The 18,298-nt window shown below is 41.9% G+C and overlaps 1 protein-coding gene across 1 annotated transcript in view; it reads right to left on the minus strand.

Moving 5' to 3' along the window:
• CHL1 (cell adhesion molecule L1 like) overlaps positions 1-17,498 on the minus strand; it is a 209,000-nt gene extending 191,502 nt beyond the window's left edge. Inside the window, exon 1 of the mRNA XM_021694896.1 lies at positions 17,446-17,498. The gene's annotated coding sequence lies outside the window, so the exon portion shown is untranslated. The remainder of the gene's footprint in view (positions 1-17,445) is intronic.
• Positions 17,499-18,298: the final 800 nt, after the last annotated feature.

Genomic DNA, 18,298 nt, shown 5'->3' on the forward strand with positions numbered 1-18,298 from the left:
TGTATATTTGGTGGTAACTGTAAGCATCTTCAGGCCAGGTACTGTGTCTAATTCACCTTGGAGTTTATTCATCCAGCATAGTGATTTTCACACAGCAAGAACTTCACAAATTTTCATTTCATGATTAAATGCAGGCACATACTAAGATAAAGGCAGAGAAGTGTGATGAATTTTTCTAAGGGATGTCTTCACCCTCCTTGAGCTGGGCTGCATATTCTAGAGCACTATTCTCAGTACTGCGATCATCTTAGGAAGCCCTTTTGGGCATGACCTGAGCGAATATCCCCTTTGAATTGTCTTGCAGTCTTTCTGACTATAAAAAAAAAAAAAGTGAAGTCTCAGGTATGTCCTAATATATCACTAACAACACTTTAACTTTACTAATCTTGCTATTTTATAGTGGGAGAGAGGGAGCAGAACTTCAACCCAGAGCCTTTGGCAGGTAGGTGGGTAATTTGTAACCAGCTATCATTAATGACCTTGGACTGTTTTCATTGTGTTAACATTTGTAATTACCTTTCATTGTTTCCCACTACACTGGTGTTTCATTTACAATAATGAAATAAAACCTCAGTTTTAAAGCAACACTTTTTTCTTTTAATGTGCTGTTAAAAATGTTAAGTACCTTATGACAAAAATAATGAAGACGGTGTATTTGGGGGAGTCTTAGAGAATAGATGATCGAGTGACCAGTTATTTTAAGAAGAAAGAACAGCAGGAGGGGTGCCTGTGTGGCTCAGTCATTAAGCATCTGCCTTCGGCTCCTGTCATGGTCCCAGGGTCCTGGGATCAAGCCCCGCATCGGGCTCCCTGCTCAGCAGGTAGCCTGCTTCTCCCTCTCCCACTCCCCCTGCTTGTGTTCCCTCTCTCGCCGTGTCTCTCTCTGTCAAATAAATTAAATAAAATCTTTTTAAAAATTTTAAAAAAAGAAAGTGTCTGAGAAGACAGGAGCTCTAAAAAGGCTGGAACGGCGAGCTGTTGGGTAAAAGGAGAGGGTCTCTAAGGATACAGGAAAGTAGAAGGAAATAATGAAGGCTGAGTCCTGCTGAATGTGGAAGCCAAGTGTGACAGTTACTTGGCCTGCAAAGCAGTGGGGAGCCAGGGGAAATTTTTGGGAAGTAAGTGACATCATGGTCAAAGTGACAAGCGAGAAAGGGGATTTTCTCAGGGACATTTAGACCTTCGTGGAGAAGAATGATGACAAAGGGCAGAAATCCAGTGAGGGGAAGGTTACAGTGGTCTAGTGATTAAAAGACTGAACATGGAATTATCCAGAATGGCTCACGAGAAATAAATCTCGTGTGTCAAAGAGAAAGTTGAAGCAGGCTTTGTGGTCATGTAAGAGTAGAGAAAGGATGCAGAGGACAGAAGACGGACAAGTGCTAAAGCAAGACTGGCCAGAAGGTGCTCTCTGCTGTAGTAAAAATGTATTTTGCTATAACAAACGAAACTACAGGAAAAAATCCGAGCATTGCTTGTGTTTCAACAGTCCCAAGACTTTTTAATACGGCTTTATAGGTTGTATCATCTAAAAATGAACCTGTCCAGAAAACACTAAGTTTTCTGAACAAGGGAACATTTTATCAACAGCTAAGTGGTTTGTCGTGAAAATGACTTAAGACAAAATCAGACAACCTGATTTCCAGTTCCCCTCTTACAGAAATGGTGCCAGGAGGGCGCCTGGGTGGCTCAGTTGGTTAAGCGACTGCCTTCGGCTCAGGTCATGATCCCAGAGTCCTGGGATCGAGTCCCGCATCGGGCTCCCGGCTCAGCAGGAAGCCTGCTTCTCCCTCTCCCACTCCCCCTGCTTGTGTTCCTGCTCTCGCTGTCTCTGTCTCTGTCAAATAAATAAATAAAATCTTTAAAAATAAATAAAAATAAATAAATAAATGGTGCCAGGAGTTCCCTTAACCTCTCTGAATAGGATTAATACCTACCTTGCTTAAACACCTAGTTTTTATTTATGTATTCATTTATTTAACACCTAATTTTTATAAGAATCCCATTAAATGATATATGTTTGTGTCCCTTACTTAAAGGCAATTTCCAGCATTACCATTATAGAATTAAATTCACCATAACAGAGCATTTTAGGGTTACATATATTGCATTTTACCTGCTGAATTAGTTTCTGAGATATGAAAAATATAGTGCAATACTCCAAACATGCTTTTGGCAAGACTGCAGGAGAAAAACATCTGTGTTTATCAGAAGAGTAGGATAATGTAACAGAGGTATGAGAATGATAGTATGCGTGGCTCCCAAGCACTGAGAGAAAAATCGGCATGCCACAGAAGGAAGAAGATGATGGGAAGGTGTGAGGAAATACAGAAGTAGAGGCGATGAGAACACAAACTGAACCCAAATTAGACATGGCGGCGGTTATTCTTCATCCATTATCAGGGAGCATTTGAAGAGAAAAGAAACAGCCCAAGACAGCTCCCTTGCTGTACATTCTTGACCTGCTTCTTGCTCTGCGCTTGCACAGCGCTGCAAGAAGATACGAGAATGATGTTGGTACTCACCACCCGTGAATCCCCTTTCCGTTACAATCCTGTTTCTGAAAGTTACAGGTAAAGAAAGACGGAAGCCAAATGCACAATTATCATTTCGGTGCAAGAAGCCTGCCCCCTTTCTCGTTTGTGGCTGTAAAAGATAAACAGAAGGACACGGAGAGGCTCTTTTCCGTCCCTCCTCAAGCCCAGTGCCTGTGCGATCTGAGTGGTCAACTCCATGTTTCCAGGCATTTGAGTTTCGCTGGGGGAGTCCTAGTGCTGCCAAGGCCAAGCCACTTCCGAGCTAAATGGAAGAGTAAAGATAAATGCAAATGGCTGGGAGGTACAGAGCATCAGCAAAGCCCATCCTGCTAAGGCATCTCAGCCTGAGTGTCCTCAGCTGCCCATCCTCTCACTTCTAGCCTCCCTCTCCAGACATGGGTGCCTCCAGCTAGCCAAAGTTCACTCTCCTGTCACACTCTCTTCTCTAAGTCGTGTGTGCTCCTGGGCATAAGAGATCTAGGAAGGAGGAAGGGAAAGGAGTCCCTTTGGGGCACAGGGTTCTTCTACCTCTTCCAAGTTTTCTTCCACTTTGTAATCAGTCATGGAGTGAGTAAATGGTATCACGGGGGGTATAATAATTCTCTTGATTAGCATGTCTTTCAAGTTCTTCCTACCCTGTCTGGTAGAACCCTCCAGCACAGCAGGGTAGCTGCATGAGTGCTCCCTTTGCATATGGACTGGTGTTTTATGGTTTGGACCAGAGTGGAAGGGATGCTGAACCTGTTCCAGGCCCAGTCTTTACCAGAACTGATGATCTTCTAAATTGGACTCTTGGACCACTGAGCCATCATGTAAGAAGTCCAATGACCTACTTGAGAGGTCTCCATTGACCTACATGGAGAGACCATGTGCTACATGAAAATAACCAGAGGCCAAAGAGGGGCACAGCTGAGTTCAGCGCCCCCTTGCACGTGTACAGCACCAGACATGCAAGTGAAGCTATCCTGGGGCCACTAGCCAACCCGGCCACCATCTGAACCTACCATGTCACCCCAGCTGTCACCAGGTGGGGCTGAAGAAATCACGCATCTTAGCCCTGTCTGAGTCCCTGACACACAAAAGCATGAGATTTCATAAAATGGTTGTTGTTTCAGTTATGGGTTAGTAATGTGGCAATAGGTAACCGAACAGTACCCCTTTACATTTTACATAAATTGCTACATAGTCACAATTAAAATTAATTTTTCATCATTTCCCCTCTTAGCTACACATAAGTCTCCAGGTACTTTTCTTCCAAATGATAAGCAACTTGTGTATTTCCCCCAAGAATCTGATATGCAAAACACATTCCTACTGAGGTCTTAAACAGTTTAAAGCCATATGGTGAATTCCCCATGCACAATTCAACAAAATAAATGATGAAAATAGCATGAGCTCCATTTCAGAAGTCAATGGAATGGTGATAGTATTTACAAAGCATGGCCTCCCTAAGTGATAGTAATAAAAAAATATACTGTGATACACTTGCAGTGCAAAATCTCATCTGCAAACAATAGTACCTTGGATAGTTATTAGTGCATTGCTATTAGAAGGACATCTTGTAAAAGGTTTGGGGAATTTTAATATTGCTGTTTTGTATTTGCATGTAACATTCTTAAAACAGGTAGATCACTAGGAAAGATGACTTCACTTGATTTTCAGATTAATGATCTATACTCATATAGGTGATATGTCAATTTTTTTTTTTTTAGTTTAAACTATTTCATAATTTCTTAATGACTCAGGGACCACTCATAAGGCCATCATGATTTTTGAGTTGCCTCTTTCGAGCCTTTCCATTCTCCTCCCTTGCTGAAGAGATGCTAACTATAATTTCTTTTGTCTGTGAACGAATCTGCAAAATTTCCATCATCTGTTCTAACTTGCAGTTTATACTCTGTCATCCACTAAAATAAAACAGAGTTATGCTTATCAGAATAGTTCTAAATTAAGAGTGAGTAGTCACTGAGTGAGGAAGGTCTTTCCATACCAAAATGCTAGCAGTGAATTCAGTGAATTTATGCTGCTATGAGGCCTCTTTTGTTCAACCTTTAGATATTGGTTTAGGATTTAGAGACTGGAGGTAGCTAGTGAATAGACTTCAGATTTACTTGTTGTGATTACAGTCATTGATTTATTTTATATCTTTTACTCTTATTTGCAGTAGTAAAACAGCATGGGGAAAATGAGCATTGTTCTGGCAATAGGTGAGAAATGCTTCCACTACCTGTATCATGCAGTATTTAAGAACATCCACATAGATCAAAATAAATTTGTATCAAAGGGATTTAATACAACACATCAATTACAGATTAATGAACTACTCTGTATAATTCAAGACCTCCAGTTTTATTTTTTAATATTTGTGGACTGGAAGCGGCTGAAATAATTACTTCAGTTTTCTACTTCATGTTTGGCATGAGTTCTAAATAGAGCACACCCACCCCTGCTCCACCATGCACACACACACCATACAACCGCCCACATAAACTGTGTCATTCATGGAACCAGTCTGAACCACCAAGACACTGGAATACAATCTTCAACAGCAGTAGATGTGAAGTAAATCCAGTTGAATAAAAACCTAGAACTGGGCATTCCATTCCCTTCATAGAGCACAGAAGCAAATGTGTAGCCAAATTAGCCTCCCATTAAGGACACAGTCTAGTTTTCAGTAGAAACAATCCAACTACTCTCCACTCTAAGCATCCAGTCTGTTAACCCCATTATTTAAATGAACTTGGGAAATGATGACACACACCTTTTTGTCCCTCCTCAGCAGCTCTGAATTTCGAGGGGCAAAGGAAGTGGAATGCATGCTTAATTGAGGCAGTAAATACAAGGCTGTAGCAGATTGTTTTACTGTTAAATACAGTAATGAGTTTTTAATGGCCGCTGTCCAACATTACACTGGAGAAAAATGGTTTATTAGTAATAATAATAGCTGGCACTTTTGTCTTCAAAGCATTTTACAAATATTAGCTCATTAATCCTCCAGCTGCCACTGGGAGGCAGTGGTAACTGTTTCTATCCTCAGTTTACAGCTGGTGAAACAGGAAAACAGAGGTAGTAACCAAGTTTTCAAAAGCAGGTTTTGGGTATAGAGGTCAATTTCCAATTCAAACAACTCCTATCCCCCCTTTTTTTTTTTTTTTTTAGTTTTCTGATTTTATTAACACAACTACAATGTGCACATAAACTATCCAACTATTCATTTTCTTTGCTGCACAGCCTGGCATTGGGATTGGTGACTCCGTTGGCCAGCTGGGCTGCTCTTTCCACAATGGGTCTGTGGTTCTTGGAGGAGACATTGTGAGCAATCTCTGCACGGTAGGATCTGTTGCACCTCAGCAGCCCTTCAAGCTACTTGGCATTGTGGACTAGGAACTTCCGGAAGCCACTGGCAGCACATGCTTTGTTTTCTTGTTGCTCCCATAACCAGTGCTGGGCATCAAGATCTGGCCCTTGAATCTTCTGCGCACCCTATTGTCAGTGTCTTTGGGCTTCCACCAGTCGCTCTTAATTTTGACATATCGGTCTGACGGGTGCTGGATGAATTTCTTGGTCCTTTTTTATTTCTTATTTTTATTTTTTTAAAGACTTTATTTATTTAATTGAGAGGTAGAGAGAAAAAGAGAGAGAGAGAGAACGAGCAGGGGGTAGAGGAAGAGAGAAAAAGAGAAGCATACTCCCCTCCCCACTGAGCAGGGAGCCTGAGTCAGGGCTCGATCCAAGGACCTGAGCCACCCAGGTGCCCCTCTTGGTCCTTTTTTAATGATCTTGGGCTTCATCAGAGGTATGAGAGTAGCCATGATGCCAAGTAGGTGATGGCTGCCATCTCCACAGGAAGAGAGGACTCATATCAATTTTTATACATAATTGGATGGCATTCACTGTGATGACTGCCAGCCCTTTTTTGAGGGGTTAGTGGTTAAGGTCAAATCCAGTTTATTTGAACCTGATCCACAAAAGCACACATTAGTTGTATCCAAATTGCTCAATGGTGGTCCTTCAGTATTATTTCAAGCAAGTCAACTGTGTGAAAAAATTCAGCCCAAATCAATTTCATGCAGAAGCTTCTATACATGGAAAAAGTGGTCTGTTGAGACCCTTTGAAATCTAGCCCACTGAGAATTAATTGCTAGAGATTACAAAGCAAAATGGAATCAAGGTCAAACTTAAACATCTTTATTTGGGCTTTCTATTTTTACTCATTCACTCAGATCTCCTTTATGGAAAATACTATACATCTCAAATTAGTGAACAATAGTAAATAATCCAAAGAGTCTATTATTCATTCTGATGTACTCTATAGATGTTAAAATTGTTATTATTTTTGTTTGTTTGCTTACCACTGTGGGCAATGTTCTCAATTTCTTGCCATTGTACAATGCCTTAAATATTTTAATCTAATAAATGAATTCTCCATTAAGTCATCAGATGCATTTTACAGAACAAGTTTAGAAAGTCTCCGGATTTATAACACAAAAACAGATGTATTTCTTGAGAAGCCGCCAAGTACTGTGCTCTAGAGAAGGAGACGTGGGTCAGACAAAAGTCCTATAGCAAATCCATTCCATCAAGTCCAAAGAAATGGGACTGGCTGTCTAGCCAAAGCAGAAAGCAAACATTTTTGCCTATTATAGAAAAAGGAGTTGGAATTCCTCAGCATCTGAGAATGCTACTTATATTTTGCACATTAAAAGATAATAATAGGGGGGTGGGAGGATGGGTTAGCCTGGTGGTGGGTACTGAGGAGGGCACGTTCTGCATGGAGCACTGGGTGTTATGCACAAACAATGAATCATGGAACACTTCATCTAAAACTAATGATGTAATGTATGGGGATTAACATAAAAATAAGAATATAAAAAAAAAAAAAAAGATAATAATAGCATTTGCTTCTAAACACTCCAAACCAAAACACCAACTACCTCTCAAAATCCCAAATACATCGACCATGCCTAGAATAGCACTGAATTTTTTTTTCCTTCAAAGCCTTATCTTAATTGACAGCTGTTAATAAAGATAGTACCATCATGATGATAGGTGTCATTTTCAAGAACAGTCAGGCTGGCATATGACATCCTGCCATTGCCAACGATTTCTATATTAATCTGGAGTGGCAGATATTCACACCTTTGTGGAAATGCCAACCGTGTAATGCAATTGGTTATATATAACATCCAGACGTGAGGGAAATCCATGCATATTGATATGACAGAGCAACAGAAACATTTCTGCAAGAAATAAGAAATGGTAATAAGGGCAAGCAAACGCTTTGGGGAGGGTAAAGGTTGAATTTTACATATACTGGTGTCCAGGGACTGTTATAGAAAGAATCAGGCATCAAATACTTTCATGACAAAATTTTGGAGAGAACACAAATGTCCTCCGCTCCCAATGTATCTCCCACATGGAAGTCCCTCACAATGAATTATTTCCATTAAAGCTTTTAAATAGTCTTTTTAAATGCTGCCATTCCTGGGATAAGTATGCATTTTCGGGTAATACCTTAAGAGGAATCCTTTGTATCTATTTTTCCACATGTTTAACTGAGATAGTGTAACACAGAACAGGTAAATTTGGATAAACAACAGAGACGGGTGCTAGCTCTTGATGAAGACTATAGTGAGAGAATCCTGCTCCTCAGGGGGGCACCGATGGACACTGCACACCTGGGGAATGGAGTCCAAGAGAGAAGAGAAAGGACATGCAAAGGACTAAATGTTTGAGCTTCCCCCAAAATTCATACGTTGAGACCCAAATTCCAATGTGATGATATTTGGAACTATGGCCTCTGGTAGGTAATTAGTTCATGAGGTGAAGCCCTCATAAGTGGGATTAATTCCCTGATAAAAGAGACCCCAGAGAGCTCTCTTGTGTTCCTGCCATTCTTGTTGGGCAGATACAGAGAGAAGTCAGCCCGGAAGAAGGTCCTCACAAGAAGACCATGCTGGCACCCTGGTCTCAGACTTCCAGTCTCCAGAACTATAGGAAATAAATTTCTGTTGTTTATAAGCCACTCTGCTATGGTACTTTGTTATAGCACCCTGAACTGACACAGGGTGCAGAAGGTGTATGAGAGACTCAAGGGGAACACAGGGTGGCAGTTAGGGGCTTAGGGCTGGGACTCAGATACTTCTGAGTTTGAGTCCCGGTGAGTCCTGGCTCTGCCACTTCTAAGCCATACAGGATGACCTTGGAAAAAAAGCCCACTAGGTCTATGTCATCCAGCTTAAAATGGGTATTATAATAATAGTACTTTACACAAATTACTGATGCAGAGAATGCAAAATATTATTATAAACATGCAGTAAGTGGTAGCTATTTAAACATTAGCCTGGCACAGCCTTAGTCCTGTCTCTAGTATAAAACAATTATTCAATAAAAGCTTTTTAAATGACTTGTCAGTATCTCATAGGACCTACGATCAATCAATCAATCAATCAGTCAATCAATATATCATAGAATTAAAGAAGCTATGGAAAATCAAATTTCCTTATCTTTGGGCAGGGCTACATTCAGCCTTGGAAATATAACTGGTAATGTTTTCAATATTTCCCCTAGACTCATTACATCCTTCAGTTGATACATTAACTCTGATTTTTTTTTTTTAATTCATCAGCTATAACACATTTCTCTTTTGTTTCAAATAAAATCTAGGGGCGCCTGGGTGGTGCAGTCAGGCAACTGACTCTTAGTTTTGGCTCAGGTTATGATCTCAGGGTCGTAAGATCGAGCCCCACTCTGGGCTCCGCGCTTAGCACAGGAGTCAGTTTGGGACTCTCTCTCTCTCTACTCCTCCCCCTATCTGCTTTCTCTCTCTCAAATAAATAAATAAATCTCAAAAATAAGTAAATAAGAACATCTAAAAGCAGTAGTGTGGGCTATGAACTGGATCACAATTCAGGATATCTGAGCCTTAATTCTGGTTTCACAAACACTGCCTAACCAGTTATCAGACCCTGCTTGTTTTTTCATCTATAAAATGGGCTAACAACTTGTCCCTTTTTGTTCATCATGTAACTGTAAAAGTCAAGCAAGATGATAAGGAAAAAAAATCTCTAAAATGCTGAAAGCGTCTAAATATTGCAAGACATTATAATTTTTCAATAGAAATCTTCAAAAGTAATCTTCTGAATGGATGGAAATGTAGTGTTGAGTGTGTCAGAAAAGGTCTTCCCCTTGAAATTTTGCATGAGATGTGTTGTTTCCTTTGAACACATCAGTACACAAAACATCCCATAATAAGCTGATATTCTGTCACTTTACATTCTTTAGCAAAGGTCTTTGATGCAGTAACGAACTGAATTCACAATCAACTCCAACTGCATCAAATGATCAAAAATCACCACATTTTTCTTACCTTCTTGCCTTCCATTACACTGTGAATTACATCCCTTAGCCCCAGGGAACACAAATGCCTCATATCAGTATGCTACCAATGCATCCCTGATTATTGCTTCATCCTCTTCACCCCGATACCACTATGCCAAAGAAGAAGGATACCCCTCCGGAGATTCAAATGTCCAGATTACAGTGACTTTAAGCTGTCAGACTGTTATTTGAGGGTATTTCCAGTTCACAGGCATTAACACCTGCAATCCTTAGCATCAGATTTACCACTTGCAGCAAAAGCTTTTGTTAGGGAAGAACCTCTGCTAAAAATGCAAACCTTTTACCATAGAAGCTATAATATGCCTTTTGCATCAGTCTCTCTGCTGTCTCAGCTCTCATCTTGGAAAGAGGAGATTATACAGGAGAATGGACAGAACTGTCTGGAGGTTTGGAGACTGCAGCAGAAACCCACCTCTGAATGGGAACATGCCCATCTAGGGCAATGAACAAAGGGCACAGAATGACAAAGGAAAGTAGAGGAAGATGGCTCTGAACACAAATTTAATGATTTTCCATTTTGTTCTACTTTTGGCAATTCAGACTTTCTCCTTCCCCATTACCTGCGTTCCATAAATTTTAAGGCTTAAGGTGTGCTGGATATTCTCCATTAACCTCAGGTTCCAATCTGTTCTCCACCTTCTTCCATCCTACTCTGTGCAGAGGGAACCATCTCCACAGATCACTTCAACCAGGTTCCCCTGCCATCTGACTCCTGGTCAAGTTTGGCCACTCCGAGGAAGGAGCAGGTGGTCTGCATCTGCCACTTGACTGTGGCTGTTTCTTTACAGGTCCTGGCTGGCAGCCTTTCCCAGGCCTACTGCTCTCACCTCCTTAGTAACTTCTCTTGGCACTGTCCCACTGGATGAGGGGCAATAATGGCTCTCTGGCAGCCCTTGTTGGTTTCCCTCAAGCCTGTCCAAAAAGATGTGGTCCCTTCTTGAAACCCCCTTCAATTGACTCTTTGAGTATGCTTTTACATAAGAAAAAATAAAAGTAAAAGCAAAAGGAGACCAAGTCTTACTCAGAGAAAACACAAAACTCTGGGTCCTTTAAAACTGTCAAGGGGGGGGGCGCCTGGGTGGCTCAGTCGTTGAGCGTCTACCTTCGGCTCAGGTCATGGTCCCGGGGTCCTGGGATCGAGCCCCGCGTCGGGCTCCCTGCTCGGCGGGAAGCCTGCTTCTCCCTCTCCCCCCTGCTTGTGTTCCCTCTCTCGCTGTGTCTCTCTCTGTCAAATAAATAAAATAAAATCTTTAAAAAAAAAATTAAAAAAAAAAAAAAAAAAACTGTCAAGGGGACACGCTACCCACTTCCAGCCAATGGCACTCTCCGGACACTCAGGTTCAATACTGTGAGGACATCAAGTTTTTAAAGATAAGTCAGAAGTATGAATTTTTATGTGAAGTCCCTGGGTTTTAAATGTTGGCTGAAATACTTCTTAAACACTCCTTGGGCCAAATAAAACACATATGTAGGCTAGGTTCAGTCCAAAGGACATTAGTTTGGATCCTAAATAGACTATGGTGCCTCTTCTTTAGGAAAAAAAAAAGTTCTGCTTTTTGTTGTAATGCATACTTACAAGAAAGGTGGAAATTCACATCTATACAACTTTTTCTTACACAACTATTTAGTCCTAAAAAAATAATTCTCTCTCTATCTCACTTGAAATCTCAAAGCAAAAGAGAGAAACATTCAGACTCAAAGTCACAAGAATCTTGGTATCTGGGTCTGTTCTAAATGTATGAATCTAATCAAATCACTTAATTTCAGTATGGCTGATTCCGTTCATCTGCAAAATCAAGATAATGACTTCTTTCCTACCATCTGCATAGAGACATTTGGCTGAGAAATGAAATAATACACAGTAAATGAAAAGTGCATTTGAGCTCTTCAGAGAATAAAATGCTGTTTAAACCAAAGGAATTAGTAAGAAAAACCTCAGAGGTTTGCCAAAGCTTTTTTTTTCTTTCTTTTCCAACCACGTTTCATGACACCGAGGTAACTGCAAATCAATGCGTCAGGCCAACATGATCTTCAAGAACATCTACCCCAATCTAAGTCGGTGGTACTCAACCCTCCAGGTACATTACTCTCACCAGGAGCTTTCAAAAATCCACAAGTCTTAGTTACCATCCCCAGGGATTCTGATGGAATTCATCTGGGTTGGTAGTTTTTAAAAAGCTCTACAGGTGGTTCTCCTTTCAGTTCAAACTGAGAACCAGTACTCTTGGGATCTTTCAAATACGTTGAACAATCACTACTACTATATGCGTGTATAACTGACGTAGGTATCAACAATTTTCCATTTGATTGTGCCATGATGACGGTTCACACTTATTCACATGCAAAGGGATACACACACACACACACACACACACATGCAGAAGCACATCTCTCTATCCATTCATAGACTGAATGTGGAATAGATGGATAATTATTATAATTAAAAGCCAGAATTAATTGAGTGCTTAGTAAGTTCTACTAAGCTGTCTATAAAGATTGTTCCCTATAATGTTCACAATAATGCACACAGGCTGGGCATGGATATTAACCTCCACTCCACAGAAGAAATCAGTGTTAGATTAAAATGACTTAGCCAAGGTCACACACCAAGGAGTTAGCGGACTTTGATTTGGAACCCAGGCAGCCTGATTACTCTAGCTAGTGCACCAGTTTGCTTCTCATGGTGCCAGACAATATAAGGTTTATGAGATGCATAAAATGGAACGTGTGCTCAAGAATGTTAAGATATGAGAAGGGAGGGCGCCTGGGTGGCTCAGTCGTTAAGCGTCTGCCTTCAGCTCAGGTCATGATCCCAGGGTCCTGGGATCAAGTCCCATATCGGGCTCCCTGCTCAGTGGGAAGCCTGCTTCTCCCTCTCCCACTCCCCCTGCTGGTGTTCCCTCTCTCACTGTCTCTCTCTCTCTGTTGAAAAATAAATAAAATCTTTAAAAAAAAAATTTTTTTTTAATTAAAAAAAGATATGAGAAGGGAATTTTGATGTGCACTAAAATTCACAGGCTGAATGGGAAAGTGGTACACTGTAGTCCCTGGAGTTAAGGAGAGTTGGATTAGAAGATGGGCAGCTGATGGTTTTGCTTAGCTCCTACTTTGCAACTCTGGGGAAAATGAGATGCACCCAAACGTCAGAAGGGAGAACAATTAAAACCACCAGGAAAAGAAACCCTGTTTAAAGAAGAGTGTACATTTATACAGTTGCCATATTTAATACATATATTATTCCATCATCTGCCAGCATCATTTGGATTGGATATTTATGCCTTCTTAAATTTACCTAAATTGTCAGTTCAACCAGTAAACCACAATTTTTGAAGAATTCATCTCAGTTCAAACTCTGATTCTTATTATGTATAAATATACACATAAACACATACATATTCCTAACAATTTGATTTCCAAAGAGATAAACAAATTGTAACCTCTTGGTAGGAACAAGCTATTATGAAATGAAAATAACATTTTTTTCACAGAAAATTTTAAAAATTGAAAACAGAATATGCATTCTCTTTGTATTTTTATTATCTAAACACAATAGGAAGGTAAGCAGGATCATTTTTTATCCACAATACATAAAATCTCAATTAGTTATGGTCTATTTGTGCACTGACTAAAAACATTCGTTAACAAAACAGAATTTTCTAGTTTACTGGATAAATATACCAGAAAAAATTGCAGAATAATGTTAGGTTGCCAAGCAACCACAGCTCTACTCCCTCTTGTTTGTGATCAATCCAACTCATTCATCAAGCTTCCAATCCCAGTGCTAGAGAATTCCAACCAATTTGTTTCTTGGGAAAATTATAGTGACTTTCGGTAACACAATAACACTTTTATTCTCAGAAGATAAACTTAGATGTTCTTTCGATCAAAGGGATGCGTTAATTCATTATTCTCTACATGGTGCTAATGAGAAAGCTATAATTAACTAACTACACTATTGCGACACACATAAAATAAACTGCAGTAATTAGTAATGTTTAAGGTGTTAAGCAGCCTCCAAAATTAGAAAGTACAGAATCTTTCCTCCAATAAAGATGTGGAGAAATGAGAAAGCACCATATCTAATTAAATTGGGAATTGTTTCCATTCTTCCCTCGTACCCCAAAGAGGGGGAGAGGCATGGTCGCCAAAATGTGAGAGATTTCACTTCAATAGCAGAGAAAATGGCTCAAAGCCAATTCTACCTGTAGGTAGACATAAAATACTGGCTAATAATGTAATCTTTTCTTTGAAAGAATGCTTAGCACAATATTTTTCCAGGAATGAATAGAAAGAATATTATGCTTTCACTCATTAGCTGTGTTAACTTAGCATATTGTATGTAAATCACCATAATAATTGCATTCTCTTCAGACTGAATTAGTTAGTTACAATGAAGCTGTAATCAAAATGTTCATAATTGAAAATATAGTATTCTCGCTCTCGGTTTGAAAAAAATCACAAGCAACACTGATTGAATCAGATAATACAGCACATCATTGAAAACAGCCTTAGTATAGAGACAACTTCCTCCTCTAGCTTATACCTTTGCATGTCAATTAGCTCCCCAAATTCCAGATCTGTCACGGTTTTCTATGTCACCCTTTGTCTTTGGCCTAACTTAAGCTTTCCATGTGCACTACTGCTTAGATTTTCAGGGGAAAATACAAAAGAGTGAAAAGCTAAATTTTTGTTTCTAAAATGTATTAGACACCCTGGCACTGTTGGGTGTCATAAATCAAAGGGCGAAATAATTTCCAACAAATGAAACATTTAATGCCAATGCTCCTGGGAAACAATATGTAAATGATCACATGAATTTCAGGCAAGCTGTCACACCAATTCCTCAAGGTACCTTTTAAAGATGACATATTCACTGTGAAGAAGGGGGTGTTGTCATGCAAAAGTCAAACTTAAAGCAATACTCTGTCTGAATTGATATTCACAGGGCTTCCTGACACTCATTCCTTCAAATCTAATGCCATCCAGCCCCCTCTATTACTTAATTTTCCTTTATGAAATTAAAAACAGCAACAACAAAACCTAGCAGAATCATAAATCAGTCTTGATCATTACTCTTATTTAATTCTCCATTTAAAAAAAAAAATGAACCAGACTAATTATTTCAACAAAGCAATTTTGGGTCAAACAACCTATCTTCAGAATTTTCAAAAGTAAACTATATTTAATCCAGCAAATATTTTCCAAAGTCAGGTCTATTTTGTGAAAGTCTTAAGGAACTTTGTGATGGGAACATATGTCCAGTTTTACTTGCTTCAGATCTACCAGGACACAACTATATTTTAATAAGCAAATGATATTTCTAAACTGTATTTAAAACCAATCCAGTAAATGGGATTAATTAATTTAAAGGTAATAAATACATTATGTGCAATATCAAATCCTGTCATTCTTACAATTAGGTCCATGGGATGTTTTTTTGCTCATCACCAGGTAAGTTGGAGCACATAATAAAACCATGAGGTAGCAATAAACATCTGCAGTCTTTTCTTTAAAGGACCCATAAGTATAGATGCAACAGAGAACAATCTAAAAAACATGTATTAATCATCACAGTCCTACTCTTCTGCAGTGATGTGGGTAAAAACATGCCCAGAAAGAGATTTTTAATGAACTGCCATAGCCAGTACTCACACTTGCCAAGAAATAACTATTTGTCTCCATTTATTCACTGACAATATTCAGGAGCTTGGGAGGAATGATTATACACTATGCTCTGCCTTTACTAGAGGTAAATCCACCACAGCACTTAAGGCCATAAAATGGAAAGCTGGGTTATATACTACGCCCTAGAACCAAGTTAAATTATGAAAGCCATAGGGTGGTTCATCACAAGAGACTGAAATTAAGACAAACCCAACTGCAACATCAGCCTGTGAAAGAGGAAATAGAGTCTTACACACAAAGCTGTAGAATAAACTCCTTTTTCTCCCTTATCACTAAGTTTCCCCAAATAGCTTTCTAAGCTTCTCTCTCCGTCAGTGTACTGACAAGCCAACGTGACCAGCAGTTGGGTCAGTTTATATCTTCCAATCTGCTGCTATCCAGAGCTATGTAGGAGTTGTACGGGGCAGTAATATTTAATATCCACTGATACTCTCCAAAATTAGAAAACACAGTATTTTGCCTTATATAAAGATGCGGAGAAATGAGAATGGCCCATATCTAATTAAATTGAGGATTAATTAGTAATAACAGTAACGCCATCAGCAACCATAACTAACTTACGGTGTTTATTAAGCATAAACACGAAGCTAAACTGTCTTCTTGGATTATCTCATTACAGTCCTGCAAAAACCTAATAAGCAAGGTATTGATATTATCTCTATTATTTAAAAGGGGAAACCGAGGCACGGAGTAGCTAAATGGCTCGTCCAAAATCACACATCACAGAGACGCCGGAGCTGGAATTGGAACCCGTCTGGGCGCCTCGAGAGACTCTGCCTGGCGCGAGCCCAGGAGGCTCACCAGTTGCCCACCTCCGCGCGCACGCGCACATGCCCCCCCGCCCCCACGGGCGTTCCGGAGAGCTCGTCGTCGCGCACGCGCGTGCCCAGGTGGCCACTTGCGGGGCCTGGAGGCTCCTCCGAGGTTCTCAAGGGCGGGGCCGAACCCCAGCGACCGTCGCATAAGGCTAAACCGCGGGGCTCGCTCCCCGCCGCGCCGCCCTGCTGTGCCACTAGACACCTGCCCTTCGCCTCTCGCCTTCTACGCGCTCCCCAGCCCGCCTTCCCGGCTGACAGCCGGACCACCCACCCCGCGCTCGCCCCAAGGCGCGGCTCCGGACGTGGGTACCTGGGCCCGCGCGACAGCGGCTTCTTCGGCCCCTGGGTTTTCGCAGGAATTCCTCAGCCCTGCCCCTGACTGAGAAAGTGCGGCTCACACAGCGTGCAAGAGGAGTGAGAATCAAGGGGCCAGCGTTCCCCAGCCTCCCAGCCTCCAGGCTCCAATCCCTGCTCTCCAAATTAATCACTTTCTCTCTCCCCACGCACACTCTTACTCAAAAAAAAAAAAAAAAGAGAGAGAGAGGCACAAAGAAGAAGGGACCATCCGTGACTGGCATCTCTAGCTCCACCAGCTCGGCTACCAAGGAGCAATGGCAACCACGCCCCCGGCCTGGCCTCTAGCCCCCACGGTGGAACTCCTTAACCTTCCCGTTTTCACGCCGCCCTCCAACCCTGCTGTCCACAGATCTCCCCTTTCAAGCTGGCGGCTACACCGAACCCCAACCAGTACCTGGAATCCTTCCCTGAGAATGGGAGCAAGATAGGGGTGGGCTGGGGTGCGGGAGAGAACATTGCCCTACGACACAAGAGATGGTCAGGGGCAGGGAGGAGTGCGACCAGGACTGACCCCAAACCCAGGCAGACCTCCGACCCCCTACTGGAGAGAGGGCTGCAATCTCCAGGAGGGTCTGGAATGCTCGCCAGAGGGTCGGGGGCAGTGGGGGGTGGGAGGAGGCTGGAGGAAAGACAGAGGGTTAACCTACCCGTAACCACGCGGAGGAAGTGGGAGCTGGAGCATTCGTGTAGCGGGTTCACTCTGTCGGACTGACACGGAGCTGTGTTTGAATCCACCCTCAGCCACCAGGGGGCGGGGCTGGGAAAGGGGGTGTCTCTTCCCGGGTTAGGGCTTTAGGCAAGGATGGAGCCCTGATGGCGCACCATTTCCTATCCACACTGAGTTGACCCCTCCCAGCAGCAAACCCTTAATCCGCCTTCCATCACGCCCAAAGAGTTGGCTACGGGGCGAACTGGGAGAAGCCGTAGGGCTAGCAAAACAGATGCAAATTAACCCCCACCCAGACACACCTGAGCTGTCTTTGGCTTTAGATCTGTTCCGTACCTTCCCTCAGGGAAACTTCTCCCCCTAGCTGGCTTGCTGCGGGAGAGGGACGTGCGGTGCCCAGCAGCTCCGAGCGGATCCAGGGGAGTTTCTTGCCGGCCGCTTGCAGCTGATCCACACGCGGGTCTGCCGGCTGAGATCCCGCCGGGCCCCTCCCGCCGCTGGCCGTGGCCGCGGCCGCGAGAGCGCTGGACCTGTTCTGGCTTGCGCTCGGATCCACGCCCTCCGGGCGGAGGCTGGCTAGCGCCTCTCCTCTCTTCCTCGGCTCCGCTCCGCCACCCCTCACCCACGCCGCTTATTTTCCCTCCCTTTGCACACTCCCTTAAGGACAGGGAGAGCTACAGGCTTAAGACTTTTATTTCATGGTGAAAAAGCAAGGGACGAAGCCAAAAGTTCGCTCGTCATTTTCAACATCTATGGTCAAAAGAGGTAGGATCGCTGTCCCTTTTATCTGCAAAAACGAATTAAAAAAAAAAAAAACCCTCCCCCTCCCGATG

This window comes from Neomonachus schauinslandi, chromosome 1 (genome assembly GCF_002201575.2).
Source record: "Neomonachus schauinslandi chromosome 1, ASM220157v2, whole genome shotgun sequence".
Taxonomy (NCBI): Eukaryota; Metazoa; Chordata; class Mammalia; order Carnivora; family Phocidae; genus Neomonachus; species Neomonachus schauinslandi.